Source organism: Phyllostomus discolor, chromosome 1 (assembly GCF_004126475.2).
Source record: "Phyllostomus discolor isolate MPI-MPIP mPhyDis1 chromosome 1, mPhyDis1.pri.v3, whole genome shotgun sequence".
Lineage (NCBI taxonomy): Eukaryota > Metazoa > Chordata > Mammalia > Chiroptera > Phyllostomidae > Phyllostomus > Phyllostomus discolor.
In genome coordinates, this window is record NC_040903.2 from 11647776 (window position 1) to 11666117 (window position 18342).

The 18342-nt window shown below is 43.3% G+C and overlaps 1 protein-coding gene and 1 long non-coding RNA gene across 4 annotated transcripts in view; one reads left to right on the forward strand and one right to left on the reverse strand.

The window, feature by feature from the left end:
* The window catches only part of KCNIP4 (potassium voltage-gated channel interacting protein 4), a 927129-nt gene that overhangs the window by 572355 nt on the left and 336432 nt on the right, over positions 1–18342 (reverse strand). The gene's annotated exons all lie outside the window — the stretch shown is intronic.
* Positions 949–18324, forward strand: LOC118499134. Its single transcript, XR_004901653.1, has 4 exons — positions 949–960; positions 1065–1067; positions 3522–3531; positions 16339–18324. It is a non-coding gene; the product is annotated as an uncharacterized LOC118499134 (long non-coding RNA).

The window sequence follows — 18342 nt, forward strand, 5'->3', positions numbered from 1 at the left end:
GCCGTACCATGAATTCGTTTGATCTTCACGGGGCCTGCAGGGTGTTCGCAGTTTAGAGACACGTGTTCTTGAACTCTTTCTGGGGCTGCAGTTTCATAGATTGCTTTCTCCCAGGGCATCCATCTCACCTCATAACATTACAATATTAAAGCAAAAGAATTAGATCAAACCAAACTCAGAGCTGATCATCTCCCACCCGAAATCATCTTCTCTCACTGCGGGTGGCAGGCTGAGTGAGTTCATGCTGGGTAAGAGGCCTCTGTGGCGGCCCCAGTGGACTAGCGCCCCCGCCTCTGCCCCCCAACTTGAAACTTGAACAACGTTGATCTGTTTCTAGTTTTCTGCACGTGTCATGCTGTTTCACGATGATGTAACTTTTCCCAAAGTGTCCCCTCTGCGTGGGACCTCTGGATTCCTTCTCTTTTCTGCCTGAAAAGTCCTACTTTTCCTCCAAAACTCTGCTTAAATGCCATATCCTCGTGTGCCTTCCTTCTGCACACTTCATCTGTGTTATTTGTTTGTGGGTCCGATATCGCAATGCCAAGCACTGGAAGGCAAATCCTGTGTCTTATTCATTTAGGATCCTTACAGTGTCATCTAACTGCAGCGATGCTAAATAATCAGTGGACATTGTGAAACATCGTGTTTAAAAATGACTGTTACTAGCCCTGGCTGGCATAGCTCAGTGGAGTGAGCACAGGCTGCAAACCAAAGTCTCGCAGGTTCGATTCCCAGTCAGGGTACATGCCTGGGGTGCAGGCCATGACCCCCAGCAACCGCACATTGATGTTTCTCTCTCTCTCTCTTTCTCCCTCCCTTCCCTCTCTAAAAATAAATAAATAAAATCTTAAAAAAAAATGACTGTTACTAACTAAACCCACTTAAATTGTATTAATACGAATGCAATGACTAAAAAATTGGCAACAATCTGTGACCACTTTCTAATATTGGGGGAAACACGTGCTTAAGTGGTTTTCCTGTGTCCAGTGCGGGTTTTACTTCCCGTCCATATTTTCTCTTCAGTAAGAGGACAGCAGAGTGGTCAGGCACAGAGACAGAGCCAGCCTGTCTCCACACCCTTGGCTCTGTCTCTTCTAGCCTCGTGACCTTGGACAAGGCATTGAGCTCTCTGGGCCTCACTCTGTTGTGTGTAAAATTAGAAAAATAACAGTACTTGCTAATAGAACTTTTGTAGGGATTAAGTGAGAAAAGGCATGTGTGCATTTAAAACAATGCCTGCCACCTAGTGAGTTTTTTCTTTAGTTTTACTTATTTATTTTTAAATTCATTTTATTTTTTTATTGTTGTTCAATTACAGTTGCCCCCATTTCCCCCCCATTACTCTCCCCTGGCCTCCCCTCCCCACCTCCCACACTCAACACTCCCCCCGCCAGGAGTTTTTAACACAGGCATTTTAATAGCAAATAAGTCCTCCGAAAGTATTAATTTCATGAGATCAAAAGTACACAAACAAAGGAAGCTTGGCTATATTTATTTCTATGCCCTCTACTCATGATCCAACATGTTTACATCAGCTTCTTTACCTCCATACTTTTACCAAATGACCTACTGAGGCAAAACTACTGAATTAAGTCTTCAAGTTAGCAGTGTGTCTCATAAAAATGTGATGGAAAGTATATGCATAAATTTTAATATTCTAATATCTACATTACAATGTTGAACATATACAGGTGAGATGAATTTTAATAATGTATTTTCTATAACCAAATATAATTCAACAATATCATTTTAACAGGCAATGAAGGACATCAGCGTGTTTCATGCTTACAGTAAATCAGAACTGGAATGAGTCACGTTTCAAGCATTCACCAGCTGCAGTAGCCACTGACCTGTGGATTGGACAATGACTTTGCAAGTCTAAGATGCCAGCCCATCTCAACAGGGTGCAGTTTTTAGATTTGTCACTGGGTGGTGCTGAAGTCAAATCCTGTTCCTGAATAAAGTAAAAGTTCTTAAAACCATGCAGTTGAGTTTTACAGTTCAATGTCCCTTTGTTATGCTGATTCCAAATACTAAAAGATAGTTATGATAAACTAATGGGGTAGAAAATCTCATCATAAGAAACCAGCAATTCTAAAAATTAAACAAATTCTAATTTTCCTCAAATAGATACACTGAAGTTTGCCAGGCCCATTTTATATGCAAGGCTGGGAAGTTTTAAAACCTCCGAGGAACTACTTTCTATACAATGTTTCATTTCATCAACTAGGTTGTACCTAATGAAATCACTTTGTACCCCTATAAACTCATGCTGTTTAAATCACTTGCTTATAATGACAGTTTCTTGAGCCAAATTACTTTTGCAGTCATAACCTTTTTCAAATCTATTTTATTGAGTATGTTATTACAGTTGTCCCATCTCCCGCCTTTATTCCCCTCCACGCCACACCCATGCAGTTACAATCTTGAATGACACTTAACACAGCATCTAAACACTGTGGCATCTGTCCTGGAAGGTGGAGTAGGTGGCATTTATTTTACTGGTAAAAAAAAAAGTTGGATTAGGGACAATGTTATAATTTCATTTAAGGATGCAGCACTTGAAAAAATGCATGCATTATTTTTTCAATCGATTACATATAACAAATAGTTCACAAGGGAACTGTTACTTAAAGCAAATTTCTCACTTTATTCCTTTAACTAATTAAAAACTCTCAAATTTCCATCTATTCTATTATGTTCTTTGCCTCTCAGCCCAAAACTGCACACGCTTATAACGTAGGGTCCTGAGCTCATTGGAAGTGCCGTCATGCTTGAAGACAACGTGTCCGAGTCCGAGTTCCGACACCTTGAATCCGAGCGGCCCCTCTCCACCAGCTCTGGGAACTGCACTGTGACAGGCGCCGCCCGCTGTCAGCCCCGTCTTTCTCCCCAGGGTCCTTGTCACTGCAACTCAGATTCCGCCCAGGGTAGCCACGTGCCTAATCAAATATTCACTTTCCCAGGGTTCATTGCAGCCAGGAGTAGCTGTCTGGCAAACTCTGGCCTTTGAGATATAACAAAGTTTGCCAGGAAATTCTGGAAAAGCTTTTTCTCTCTTTGTAAGAAAAAGATAGGGTGGGTGCCATCCTTTCCCCTTCCTCTGGCCACGAACACAGTGACAGAGCTGATGCAGTCGCCAGCCGACAGGAGGCAGCAAGCCTGGGGGTGGAAACTATGCGCTGAGGAGCCAAGAGGTGCCAGATCTCAGATGGCATTCCCCAAGCAAGGAAACTGCCTTCCTCTACATTTGTTGTACGAGAGAACATAAGCTGATTAACTTAAGGCACCGTTAGTTGAATGACCGCTGTAACCTGTAGCTAAGTAGGCTCCCGACCCAGGCACCTTCCCTAGCTCTGCCCGCTCAGCCTCAATTTCCTTTCCTCCACGCACGATGGCGCTCTGTACGGCCTCCCAGCAGAGCTGCAACCTGTCCATGGACTCATCTCTGAGATCTTTCCCCCTTTCCCTTTCCCCCTCAGGGTTCCTGGAGCCGCGTTAGAACAGTTAATCCCTGCCAGGGAGCGTACTGTATATCATCGTTATACGGTTCGTGTGAATATTACCATTAATCTGACTCATTCAGGAATTCAAGGATGAGACGTCTATGAGCAGAGGAAGGAATAGAAAGGAGTGGCGATAACCGGGATTGGAGCCGCACCTCACGTTTCATAAAGGAGTTTCGCAGACACCTCGCACCAGCTCTGCTCTGTGGTGTGATTCAACATTCCCTTTGTCCAGGCCATTGAACCTTAGCGTGCTTAAGTTACTCTCCAAGGTCACACCAACGCATTTTGATACAAATCTGCCCCTGAGGACTTGGTATGGCAATACCATAGCTGCTGTCATATCTGCTTTGTTCCACGGCCTGTAGGTTAACTCTGATCCAGCAGGCAGTGAGTGCTGCAGGCATTCGCTCGCTCGGGAGTCTTTGCTCCATGCGTTACTCTGTTAAAGCCGCACGATGACCCTGTGGCCCGGGGCCATTATGAAGGCTGCTGCAGATGAGGAAAGTGAGGTTCTACCCAGGGACAACCCATGCCCACCATGCCCGCGCAGCAGGCTGCTCCTGCCTTAACCACCTGCAGAGCACGTGCCCACCCGTTGCTCCAAGGGGGCTGGACGCTCATCTTGAGCCTAAATCAGGCGGCTCCACTGGACTCTCCCCGCCTTCTACTCTGCGTTTGTTTCTCCGCGAATACGAGGGAGGCCACAGACCTCACTTGTGCTTAAGAAGGGCAACCGGCTGCTTCACACAGAGTAAAAGATCCAGCATTTAACAATTTGACTTGATTTTCCCATGGAATCTGATGTGAATGAATTTGGTCTCTGAAAACCTGTACTTCAAAAAAGAAAGAAAAGACCCTCATTGGATTCCTGACTTTTAAATTAGCTTATGGTTTTCTTACAACCCCAATAAGTTTTTTTTCCTTGCATTAAGCCTTCTTAATAGAAAATGAGCTCGATAGGAAGTGTGTACTTCGAAGAGAAGCAGCTATATTTTCAGGTGGTTTAAAATAAGTACTTTGTGCTTGCCCTGCTGATCCCGCTGACACCTCATTACTCTTAAGCATAAACTCAGGCAGATTTAGCTAATGCACATTTTCACTGAAATGCAGGCATTTAAAAGCTTCCTTTTGGTTCTGGAGTAGAACGTTTGGGTCTGCTATGATCCAACGCCTACCATTTACCAATTTTTCGACCTTAAACAAGTTGCTTACGCTCTCCAAACCTCATTTTCCTCATCTCTGCAATGGACCTAACATATTGACCTCTGTGTTTCAAAAAAGTTTAAATAAACCAATGGATATAAATTGTCAAACACATTCCCATGCATAATATACACTCAAGAGTATTAATTCACATTCTTTCCTCCTTCGCTCTCTCCAACTCATATGGGTATTTTTAATCTTGATCACCAGGTTTTTTAAGCCTTAAAATAGATATGGGTATTTCTAGGCTCTTGCTACTAGGAAACAGCATATTTTCAAAAACAATAAATAAAAGTTATTTTTAGGCTATAGCTACCACTTTCACGACTTAAAGGAATAGTAGAGGTTGAATATGAAGAAAGAATTAATTTGCATTTTATTTTTAAATCTTGTATTGTGCCTAAGTATTCTTAGGTGCTGCTTCTTAGAGATGCTTGAAACTACATAAATACCAACTTACAGTATAGAGATGATAAAATATGTGAACAAAAAGAAGTATATTTCTAAAGAGGGCTGAAAAGACCTCCACCTTTCTAGCTAAATCTCTTGAAATGCATTGATTAAATTACAGAGAGAAGCTGCTTGGTGACACCTTTTCTCAATCCCTGTCCATTCCGATTGCCTTCCACCGAAGATGACAAACAATTGCTCTCATTGTAAGGAGGGAAACATAAGCCCTAACATTTGTAGAGATTAACCGCCAACTCACTGGAGGATGGGGTTTCTGACTCTCAGAAAAGTATCAGAACTCACTGCAAATAACTCAAACGGTGACTTTGGAAGCTGCTCTTTTGAGGTCCAATGATATCTTCTGCCTAACTCTCTCAAGCCTGCTTTATATTCTAATTCTCATTTTCCATACATTTCTCCATCACCAGAGCATCCCTGTGGGGATTCGGAACATAGGCTAATTTGATTTTGCATTAATTACATTCAGCACAAGGTCTAACAAAGGGTAGTAGATACTCAAAAAATTTCCAGTGGAAGACTCAAATGGAAAAAGAAAGGATGGAAAGAAGAAAAATAAGAGGGAAAGGAGGAAGGAGGTCTCTCTCCTTGATACAATGACAACTGAAAGCTGGTCTTTAGAGAGCTGCCTCTCTTCAAGTGTCCACATTGTGAACTGCTCTCATTACCCAAGTAGCCAATAAAGCAAGTCTATTAATAACAGTGCTATCGCTCTCTTAATTTGTAATGGCTTTACTTAACATCCTCCTGAAAGCTTTTTACTTTAATGTTATGTGTTGTTAATTGAGTTTGAGATGTAGTAAAATGACTATTGCTCCTTGGTAAAAAGATGAAAAAAAGATGGAGCTAATGTTGTATTTCACATTTCTCCAGGGAGTGGCAGCAGAGGCTTAAAAGTTGAGAAGGTCATCCGTGTCGGGGTAAAGGACAGGGTGGGGCAGGGAGGGGTGGTTGCAGGGGGGCGGGCAGCGGGGGGGACTCATTCAAGAGTCTCGTGGTCCCGTTCAGGGAGACCTAGACCAGAAATGTTCGGAAGCAAAGAGGTGCCCAGGACTCAAATAACTTTCTATGCTTAAAACTCTGGCAATGGAAAATATTAGTTGCCAAGTTCCTTATGTTTCATGTAAGACACCCACTGACTACACGGCAGTCTAAAGTCCCCTGTTAGCTTTTAATAAGCAGATCTGTTAGCAGTGTTAGTATTTGTGTTGGAATGAATAAAGGAAAACACAGCAGACTGATTTTCACGATTTAAGTCTATTGAAAGAACGTCCAGTTAATTGCAACAACACTTCATTAAACAATGAAAATAATGATCTCTCTCGGGGCAGGCTGTGAAGTGAAGAGGAATGGGGGTTCACTGGGAAGTGCGTAGGAGGCCAGCTAGCCAGGGGAATATGAACCACGGGAAGGAGTTTTTACAGTATTCCCACCTGTCGCACTACCACCACCACGATCCCACCTCCCTTACTGTGTACAAGGAAACAGGTTAAAAACAATAAACAGGCCTGAGTGTGGTTCCCTTTCATGGCACTGACTTAGATCCTCTCACAAAAAGCACTTTGCCAATCACAGGGGGTAAGAACACTCCTGAGGAAAAAGAGAAGATGTCAGCCTTGTGTGGTCAGCTGAACGTCCATCACAGGACAGTCAGACCCGTAAAATGAAAAGGTCTCACGTGTCGGAATAATCCCGACCCTGAAGAGACAAGGCCATTGCCCTGATCCAACCCTAGAAACGAGCCGTTCGCGTGGCTTGTGTGTGCTGATGGTTTGTGTCTGTTGTGTTATTATGCCTTTGAAATGGACACAGTGGCAGAATGTCCTCAGTTATATTTCCCAAGGTGAAAGAGCATTCTCAGCTCAGTGGAAGAAAGCACAGTGTCACTAATGTGATGCAATAAGACTGTGACAAGCCTAACACGCCTCCGCATGGCCCTCGGAGGAGAAGGGCAGATATTTCAGAGAAGTCATCACGGGATTGTTGATGTCCAAACGACAAAACATAACCATCCACACAAAGTGCGTGTTCCCACCGAGGGTGTCGAGCCCACGAAGACGGCCCTAGTGGGAAAAATAGCAACTAAATGACTGAGGCATTGCTTTCCTCAAAAGAATTGAAATCACATTTATTGATAAGCAAACCCAACAGGCACGGGGTTAGAGGAGGCATGAGGCACAAAGGAAGAGAGAAAGAACTATTAAAGTAAAAGGACAGGGTAAAAAGAGGAAGGCCGTTACATTATAGTTGAAAAATGCCCAAGTGAAGGGAAGGCTATCTGCCCATCAGGGCCTTTTCATTGATCCCATCCCAGTGTGCACCCTCACATCCCACACGGAGAAGAGTGAGGTACACAAGGCGGGTCACTCCTCACCCCCGGGAGTGTCACTGGCTAAGCCTGACCCATCCATCATCCTTTCCAGAGAGGCTGATGCCTGAAAGAAGATTGCTCATTCATTTTCACCCACTTACCCTCTCTTCTTCCCTCCCTCCCTTTCTCCTTCGTTCCATCCTTTCTCTCTGTCTTCTCTTTCTCCCTTTCTGTCTTTCTCTTTCTCCCTCCCGTTTCTCCCATTCTAAACATGCCCTTATGGTCTTTATGATTTGGTCACTATCTTCTTTCCAGGATCATCTAATACAACCCATTCTGTATATTCCAACCATCCTGATTCTCTTTCAGCATTTTTTTTTGTCTAAAAACCCTTGCTTTTTTTCTTTGCCTCTAGCTTCCACTCATCCTTCGAATCCTTACTTAACCAGTGCTTCCCTAAAGAAGCTTTCTGGAAGCTCCTTGACTGGGCTGGGTCTCAGCGACAGGGGCCCTGCTCCGGAAGAACTGCCTCTCTAGTATCACACTTACTGCACTTCTAAGTCTCTCCCTCGGTGGGTTCTATCTGTCCCACTCTTTAGCTTTCTGTCACCCTCTTGCAGACCAGTCACACAGAAACAAATCAAGAGATTGGCTGATAAATTCAAAATGTCAATCAGAAAACAATATTACTATGAGCTCTAAATAAGCAAGGTCCTATGCCAAGCAAGACTATAGGTGAGGGAAGGATTAAGGAGCCGTCCGAAATGTCTTCAGAAAAATTAGTCCTTGCCCCCTTGTACTGCCGTAAAGAATGAGAGTTGTACCTTTTCTGTGGGAAGGAGAGGGTCTGTCCTTGCAGCTCAGAGCTGAGCCACAGTGCTCTGTAGCCCAACTCAAATGAGCCACTTGTAGTTGAGGTCAGACACCACCACGCGATCATGCCAAAGTAGCAGAACAGGTCCCACCACCAACAATCCCAACTCTCCTCCTACTCACTGAAAATTAATAGGATGACTTGGGGGAAATGAGAGAAGAGATAAGACTGGTACAATTCCACTTCCTCTCCTCTCTCCTGATCCCTCAAACTAAACTGACTGTTGACACCCATGAGTCACTAGTCAGGATCTGGGGTGCCTCTATCAAGAAAAGCCTCCCCCTCTATTTCTTCTGCTTCAGGCCACTTAGCTGTAGAGCAGTAAGGTTCCCTTCAGTACAACCGGCAGGTCGGGGGGGAGCATGGTGAGTCGTGCCTGGGAGGACCTGGAGTTTAGGAACATGGAGATCATCGACACTGATGCCCGGGTGCCCTGAAGATTTAAGATTTGATAGAGCAGCCAGGTGTGTAGAGAGTGCGGTGTGGTGTGCCCAGGAAAGAGGGTGCAACTCACCCCTAGTCCATGGGACACCCACAGGGTGTCAGAGGAGACTCTGCCGGTGTTGACGCCTCCCTGGGAAGGATAATAACAGTTCTAGAGCAGCCTGAACAGCTGACAAGTCCAACCAAGATAAAGGTTCTCAGTGAAGGAGGGACCTTGAATATTGCATATCAACACCCCAGAAAACTCTGAGCACCGCACACTCAGGAACAACCACATCAGACTGGAATCGGGGGACTTCTCCCCATAAATGAGCATAAAGATAGGAGGGAAGTGCTCCTCCCCTTCCCCTCACTTGACCTCACTGCCTGGAGGGGCTCTGTCATAAAGGAAAGGAGAGGGGAGAGAGACAGTTTTGAACCAAGAAGGTGATAAGGAGTTTCAAAGTACGAAACTTTAATATCTAAAATTGGCCAGAACAATCTAGAAGATTCCCAGGATATCATTAATGGGCAGGAAGAGGTGGGGGGGAGCGCATATTAAAAATGAAACAATTTTGCCCTGGCTGGAGTAGCTCAGTGGATTGAGTGCAGGCTGGGAACCAAAGTGTCCCAGGTTCGATTCCCAGCCAGGGTACATTCCTGGGTTGCAGGCCATAACCCCCAGCAACCGCACATTGATGTCTCCCTCCCTCTCTCCCTCTCTCTCTCTCTCTCTCTCCCCCCCTCCCCTCCCTGAAAATGGATGAATAAAATCTTTTAAAAATGAAACAATTTTAAAAGAAAGTATATCACTTCACATGAATGCCTCAGTGCATTGAGATTCTTCAGTCACCTGGTTATGTTTCCATGTATGGCTGACTTTCTCCTGACCCAGTATGAGTTACTGTATTCCAATCCTCCCTCGGGGGCAAGGATTTGTCTTACTAATTCCTTTATCTATAGTACTGAACCCTGTTGCTGACATATTAACTGAAATTCAGTGAGTACTTCTTGAAATGAAGAACACTGACAAAAACTCAACTTTCCCTAACACACAGGGAGGAGAGACGTCATCATGCTCAAGACATCCACACCCACAGTCTCCTTCGATCCGCAACAGAAGACTCAGACCGTGAGACGTCGAACAACAACTGCCACCCTTTGTTGTGGGGTCGGCCAGGTGCTCAACACAGAGCATTGTCCCATCCGTTCCTCACAAAGTCCCATGGCGAGGCATCACTATTCCCACCTCACACGCGAGGCGACTGAAGCCTTGAGATGTCAGGAGCCAGCCAGGAGCCTGGAGCCCAGAGCCATCATACAGCTAGTAACATAGGAACACGGGATGTCCCAGCCCAGGTCCTTTTCATTCAGATCCTGGGCCTTTTTTATTCTCCCACTTTTCCTACAGGAACTCTTTTTTGAATTTTGAATACCATCAAATATAGCACACACTCCCTCCATCAAACACGGGTTGACTTTCCACGGAACCAATTAAATATCCTGGTCAAGTGCACGAATAAGTGCTCACCCTTATGATTCAAGTCCAGCAGGGCTCTGGGTAATTAGTGAAAGGAATATGCTACTCCCCATGGATCCTTTCGTTTTCTCAGCAGTCAGTTCCAGAACACCTCAGATAAACTCCTGTGTTTTCTCTACAGTGGGGAGGCCTGAGCCCTCCATAATTGTTAAGGAAACACATACAGGCTGAACAGCAACTCTCCCATGGGAGACACAGCAGAGGAGGGGCGTGGGGAGCAGATGCAGGGGAGTAGAGGGCAGAGGAGTCAGCCAATCAGACCCCACAGTTCATGGTCAGCTCTCAGTCCCTCTACTCAGGGAGGCCTTATGATATAGAAAGAATCCGAAAACATCAACCCTTTACCGAGGGTGGGAAGTACAACCTCTGCTGAGAAAGACAGGCCGTGAGAGGAACCTGTCGGTAGAGCAGTATCTGCAACAGGCCCTGTAACCGTGGGAATGACCACTTGCTGTAATGCTTGGGAGCGGCATTTCCTTTGCTAGAGCCTAAGTCCTTAGCTAAGTGTTAAATTTGGTGAAATACCAGGATGTGCCACCTAAAGGTGGCATTTCTTTACCTCCAAGACGAGATTCTTAGTCTTTATAGGGCTGCTGGTTCTTGTGCGGCAGGAAGTACAGTGGTCTTTTCTCTAGACGGAAAATAAGGTTCCACTGGACTTGTATATGAAATTACACAATGGAATCCTCCGTAAATTGTCCACATGGTCAGGGCAGACCAGCCAATTCCAAGTGGCAGACCTTCAAGGGTATATTTGGGGACATTAAAATAGATACCTAATAACCAGCTAAGTTGCCTGGAACCCAAGAGGAGAGAGTGTGAATCTTGCCAAACTCAGGTTTAGCTTTAACAGCAGCTAAGAATTATCGAGTGCCTCTTCCAGACCGTACCCTATCCCAAGCCTTTGCATACTTGTTCATTCACTTGATACACAGCCTGTGAGGAAGCAGCATTGTTACATCCACTTAACTCACTGGGCAAGCTAAAGGACAGGGGGGTAGAATAATGTGCCCAAGGTCACACAGCTCTGAATTAGTGGAGCTGGGATTTGAACTGAGGCATCATAAGCTTTCACTCCTAGCGATCACAGTATACCAATGGGAACAAGGTCTGCTTTTACTGATCCTATTTAAGATTTATGGAACCTTTATCTTCTCTGAGGGTATTACTAAGAGGTGAACTTAGCACTTGGATTGAAGGATTTTAGCTCAAGCTTGACAACACTTGGCTCTTAGTAAACAATGTGTTAAGGAAGAAGTCAAAAGAGGAAATTGCACAAGGCAATTTGTTTAATCTACTGACAAGTTTCAGAGTGCCCGTATCCAAAATATACCTCGACTCCGCTCACTCTCTCGGGCACCACCCTCCCTCGTCTGCACCGCTGAGCTAGTGCACAAACTGCTCTCTCTCCACTTGAGTTCTTATCCACCTTCTACCTCTCCCTTCACGGCAGCCAGAGTAATTTCTGCTCCTGATGGGCATGGCAGTTGTTTCAAAATGCGTCCTTTTCAGAGGTTCCAAACAAAATGAAAACACGTGTGCACTGAGAAAGACCACCTCTGTGGTGAGCACTGCAGTAAACACCCGTGGGCATTTACATGGCTCGTGGAAGCCCACTGTCTTTCAAGACACTGTGTCAACATATCCGCGTCCTCTGGGGGATGATGGGGAGATGCAGCACGCTTCCGAGACACGTTTTCAACACTAATTACTTCAACCTGTGTCTGTCACCGCTAATGCTGCATTAATGGAGGCAAATGAGCTGACAGGTGATTGTAAAACAAAAGACCATTTTAATATAATAAGCATCTGGCTATTTTCCTTCCATCTACACATTGTGTCCAAACTCATTAACTGTTGTTGCATTTAACCCTTCAGAGGCTCCCCGAAAGGAATAACAGCAAGCACTGCATGTTAAAACCTCTTTATGGATGCTGTCCAGAAGAATAATATTGTGATGCTATGTTTTTAAGCAACTTTGAATAAAGCAAAATACATTTTCACTGGTCACAGTATATTCTGTAATGACTAGTTCTCTCTAGCCAAGCCAATGAAATGGGAAATAATAGAAATAAAATGCAAACAAGGCCCTAAATTCTCCCACCCCACCCATTTCACAGGTAGTAGAGTGGTACAACCACATCCTACCTCTACTAGTTATTTCCTGCTTGAATTTAGGCTAAACTCCCTAATCTTCTACTGTTTGCGGTCTTTATAAAGTGAGGATAAAGAAAATCATAATTTCCACTTCATTAGGTTACTAAGTGCATTAAATGAGTTACTATTTGTAAAGTTCCTAAAACAGCCTAACACATCATAAAAGATGTTTGCTTTTTATATTTCTTCCTGTGGTCTTCCTTTTGTTTTGTTTTTTTTTTTTTTTTTTTAAATATCAGTGCATCTGTGCCAGAGGTGACTAATTCTATAGGTATCTATGTACCCTATCCACTGTCAAATGCTATATGAAATATGAAATTACATTGATGGATTAGTCCTAAATAATATTTATCTTTCTCTTTGGACACCTTTCTGTTGAGCCCTTGAAGCACTCTTAACAATATACGTATATGGGACCATGCAGACCTTCCTTAAAACCTTTAAGAGGACTTAGGACAACATCTGAATTGTAGAACACCCCTGCCATGCCTCTTTGCCACCACAGTGCCTCCTTCCTGTGAGGAACCCAGGTTTGGTGAGAGCCCGAGCCTCACCTGCTTCTTAATTTGCTCCGGCCCCGAGAGGCGCGGAGACACAGCCGTGTGGCAAGTGCGGGGAGAATGCATAGCCCTGCTCTGCTGGGCTTCGTCTTCATTTGACCTGTCGCCCTGAGGGAGGCCTGCCTTAGTCTGTCCTTCTCATGATCGGGCTGGTAGTGTGTATCATTCTGGGGTTCAGGCCTGGTGCCCTTTGACTCTCACACGAAGCAGATGTTCGGGCTTCCATTATTTGCCCTGGCATTTGCTCCCTTTGACAAGATTCAGGTAGAGGTGAGGTGCAATGTATTAAGTAGCTCCTGGGAGACCCAACAAGAGACGTTTGCATGACTATAAAATACACCTTGCCCCTGACTTTTCCTCAAACTTTGTCTTGTACTCCTCACTTAGGTTATAACCACTATGACTTTTTCTTCCCTTCTTTTTCCAAGTCTTTGAATATATCAAGTTCTTTTCCATTCCTGGCTTCTACAACTGCTTTTTTTCTGTCTTCCCACTCTTTACATACTTTATATATTTTCATTTTCTAGGTTTCATTGTAATTATTACATCTACAGGGAAATCTTCTAAGTAAGGCCCCTGTTCTTCTCTCTCATAGCGTCTCATCTTTTTACCTCACTTAATTTTGGAACCATTTGCTGTCTGTCTTTATCATTAGTTTGCAAGCTCTGTGGAAGCAAAGAGGCTGGCAGTTGGCTTGACCGCTGATTTTCTGGCACAGTTCCTGACACATAAAGTGGTCCATACGAACTTGTTGAATCCATGAATAAGATCCATCTTCATTAAACCACAAAACCATGAAGTCATTATGAACTATATGTGGGGAAGGCACTTCGCTAAATTAGTTATGTGTCCTCGCCCTTTGAGAAACGGTTTTGCAACATAGCAGCAGAAGTTCCGTTTGAAACCAACAGATAGCCATCTTCTCGTTCCGCTAGCTCTGCGAATCTCCACACTCCATTTGACAAATAACAGCCAGCGAAGAGAACATCAGTTCAGAACTACTTAAATGAAGAAGCGATCGATTCCAAAAAAAATACCTCAAAAAGGAACATTCTATGCCAGATTTTATAACCACAAGCAAATTGCATACAGGATATGGAAAAACCCTCCAAATATAATATGCCATTATATTAATTTGTTCTGTGTGTCTTGTCTTTCTGAGAATAAGATTCTGGGAGGCAACAGCCCTAGCTTTTGAGCTGTCTTCTTTGATATCCCTAGGAATCGTGGGATACTTCACAGGTGTTCCATGAACACACGCTAAAGTAACTGTTGTTGTAATATGCATAATATTATGTTAGATACTGGGCATAAGTAAAGTAAAATACCTGTGTTCTACTATTATGAAGTCAATTGTGAAAGAAGAGTAGAGATGGTTATATTTTTATTTTTTAAATTTTTTTAAAGATTTTATTTATTTATTTTTAGAGAGGGAAGGAGAAAGAGAGAGAGGGAGAAACATCAATGTGCGGTTGCTGGGGGTTATGGCCTGCAACCCAGGCATGTACCCTGGCTGGGAATCGAACCTGCGATGCTTTAGTTCGCAGCCTGAGCTCAATCCACTGAACTATGCCAGCCAGGGCTGAGATGGTTATATTTTTAAATTCTGGAAAAACACCCAACTACTTCCTAAACCTCCAAACAGAAAACTGAAAATTGCTTCACAAAATAGTATCCCAGATAGTTACTCATTAGTGTAGAAGGATCTAATTTCTATGAATGTAGAAAGTCATTTTCTCCCTTTAAACAATAATAATACAACAGTGTTCATGATATTAATGAGTAATAATTATTGTTAAAAGCGTGCGACTAGGCTGTGGGTGCCCTAGATCAGGAATTTAGGAGTGTAGCCATAGAACATGATTTGCTTCTCAAATGAAAAATTTATCTGCAATGGAATTAATGAACAGCAATTCAATTCTCAAGTTATTGTGACCCATTTTACTAAACCAGCAGTAATCATTTCCTGTCTAATCCTTATAATCATTAGTACTCAGGACAGGGTTGGGTTATTTCATTAAATTATATTAAGCTTATAGATAATATTGCTGCAAAAGTAAAACAATGTTTATTACTACATCAAGCAATTAGGCAGATTTTTTTAACCAGCATGTTTCTTGGATAGATGGCTCTGTGGATAGATATACAAATGTACAGAAGGATGGATACATAGATAACTATATACATAACTATCAAAGAACATCCTCACCTGCATGTAAGAAAATGAAAGTTTTTCAGTTTTCCTTGATTTGAACATATCATCTGGCTTCATTGTAACAATCACGAATTGCCTATTATTCCAGGCATCATGCCACAAGGCACACAAATATAAATACAATTTCTATGGAGTCTAGAAGCTCACATTCCAGTGCAGTGGAAGTCATATTTACAGCTGGTGAGCCTTCAGCCTGATCTTGATTCTTCATGGACAAACACATATTAACAGTGTACAACAGAATGATAATAAAGGGTACAAGGAGGACTCTGAGCTTCCTACAGAAGGTCAGCAACTCACCTGCTTCTATTTATGTTTGCTGTTCCCTGAGGTAGGGGCCACAACATCAGCTACATAAAAACATTCTTAAAAAGTTCCTGGAGAAATTGCTATGGGGTCAGCCCTAATCAACACTCAACATTAATAGAGAATCATTTTTATAAATGGTAATGAAAGTACCTAACTGAATGGCACTCTCCGCTGTCTGCAGCTATTACAGGTCACGACTCGCACTGATCCCAGATCAATGATTCTTTAACAGCCTGCTCTGTCTTTCTGCATTGCTTTAATTCAGATCTTCACTGAGAAGCTTATAGGTGCTCAAATATAATAGTGTGGATTTGTGTGTGTGTGTGTTTGGAATGATTAAATGGTCCTTGCTTGCTACTCAGAAACCAAAGCTCAATTTTGGGGATGTGGCAAAGATGTCAGCCACGCCATGTTTGTTCCAACTGTCCTTAAAAGTGGTCATGTGACAGCACTCTGGCCAATGAGAATGAGAAACCTGCTTAGATTTTTGTGAAAGGTGTACCGTCCTTCCAAAGTCTTTGCCCTTTCCTCCCACCTAGACGGTAGCAGCAAGGGTACAGTGCAGAAGCTATCATGGGATTGTGAAGATGGAAAACGAAGAGGTTGAAACAGGATGAAGATTGGGTTAGAGGTCTAAGTCTTTGTTTGCTGACCACTACTCTAGACAAGCGGGTTATGTTCAGGTCATAATGATGACCTTGGAATAGGAAAAGAAATGATTATCAAAAACCATACAAACATAGTGGAGAAAAAATGGGGAAAACTCTAGAAAGCTCCAGAGTCCGTAGCTCAGCCAGAGACGGGACATAAAGCATCAAGAAAATTTACCAGTTCAAGACAGCGGTTGAAGCACACTTTCTCAGGTGAAGATTAGTTCAGGAACCGGAGAGTCTACATAATAGCTGAGAGAACTCAGTTTGAGATAAGAGAAGTGACTGAAAGCCAGGACTAATGAAATGTGCTATTTAATGTTAAAGGAATTTATATTCCTGGGTTTTCATCTCCTATTTTTTCTCAGAGAAGATTTATTTTGGTGAAATATTCTCAGGTCTCCTTCCAGACTTGTTACGGTGTTTAATGTCCCCCTGGGCAGTAGTGAATCCGCAGATTGCTCTGCAGGGTGCTAAACGGGAAGAGTTGAGAACAGCTGTCAAGAGAGGCATTACCACTAACATTACAGGCTCTGATGTAGGATCCCAGGTGTTAAGAGACAAAAGCCAAGAGTGTTATTACTGTGTGAATCTAAGAAGGTCTGGTCTTTTTAAACGCATGGTGGCATGTCCTGGTCACCTACGCTTTGATCATATCATTGAGCAGAGATGATTGAGCTTTCGCTCTGTCTAATCAGTCAGAATTCACAACTGGCAGAAGGCTTTTCCTTCTAGTCGTCATGCCACTATGCAGTGATTTCTAGCTGGCACCTATGGGTCCCTGGCGAGGTACCAGACAGTGTGCGACGCCCTCTCTGCAGCGGAGCGTATTTGCTCCTCCCCACTCCAGTGCCGGGTGTCATTGTTCCCTTCATTTTTCAGATGAGCAGAATCTTAGGGGGCAAAGGACAAGTTCCTTCACCTCCCCAAAACCTCAGTGTGATGGAAGCCCTGAGAAATCTCAAAGAATATTCTTGAGCCAGCATTTTTTCACTATAATATTTGGTAGAAAAACATGTACTGGAAAATGTGTAAAGTACCTTGGGCTCTGAGGTCATCCCGTTTTATGTGCATGTCAAGACCTACACAAACTAAAACTGAAAGTACGTAAATGTCATACACATGGTTACAGTTTTTCTTTAAAGTATTTCATTTGCAATTCAGTTTTGGTTAGCAACTATTTTTAATGTTTTTATTCCTTAAATGTTTGTGTTTTTTATATTTGTGACATGTTACTATTTAGGTATCTACAGTCTGAATAGATACAGTATAACAAGAATATTTTAATATGTTAGCAACAGTTTTGGTGACAATGTGGCAAAATAGTTAACAGTGCAATAAACACAGGGAGGAGTCCATGGACCATGAGCTCTGTCTTCTCTGAAAATGTCTTAAAAGTCACATAGGACTCGTGTAGGCCAATTCTGGATAACTGAATAAAAAAAGAATAAAGTGGCATCAAAAGCACCTAAGGTAATTAAAGTATCACAATAAAATGGGTGGATTCATTAGTTTATTCATTTGTTAAACACTTACTGATAATTTTTAAGGACCAGGCTGAACAAGACGGATAGCAAGGCTCTGCTCTCTTGGCACGTGCGTGTCAGCAGAGAGCTGTGCTCATGTGCAGCAAGCTGGAGGTGGCAGTGCAGGTCACCAGAGGCAGCAAAGGCAGGCGCTGTACTCCCAGGGAGGAGCCTGGGGGTATTTGGGCTGGGTATAGTAGCAAAGACCCCAGAGACACTTCCCCAGAGGGAGCAAGCTAGGTGGTACATTCAGGTCCACAGTTCACAGGTGGGGACTTAAATACTTTAAAATGGTGATTTGAGGGCTCATAATTTTAGGGCATACCACCTGGAGAGACAATAAGAACCATGACCCCTGGCAGAAGAAAACGTCATATGATTTTGATGGAATCTGGAGCCTTACTCTGCTCTTTCAGCTTGCTATCTGAGACTTCCAGGTGAATACCAGCCTGCTTATCCTGACTCATCTGAAAATACAGGGTCAGGAGAGGGGAAAACTGGAAAGTGGTTTTGAAAACTGCAGTTTCTTTAATTTGCGATTACTATAAGCTCAGGAGAGAGCAAGAATCTTGCATCGGAAAAAAATACACTGCTATT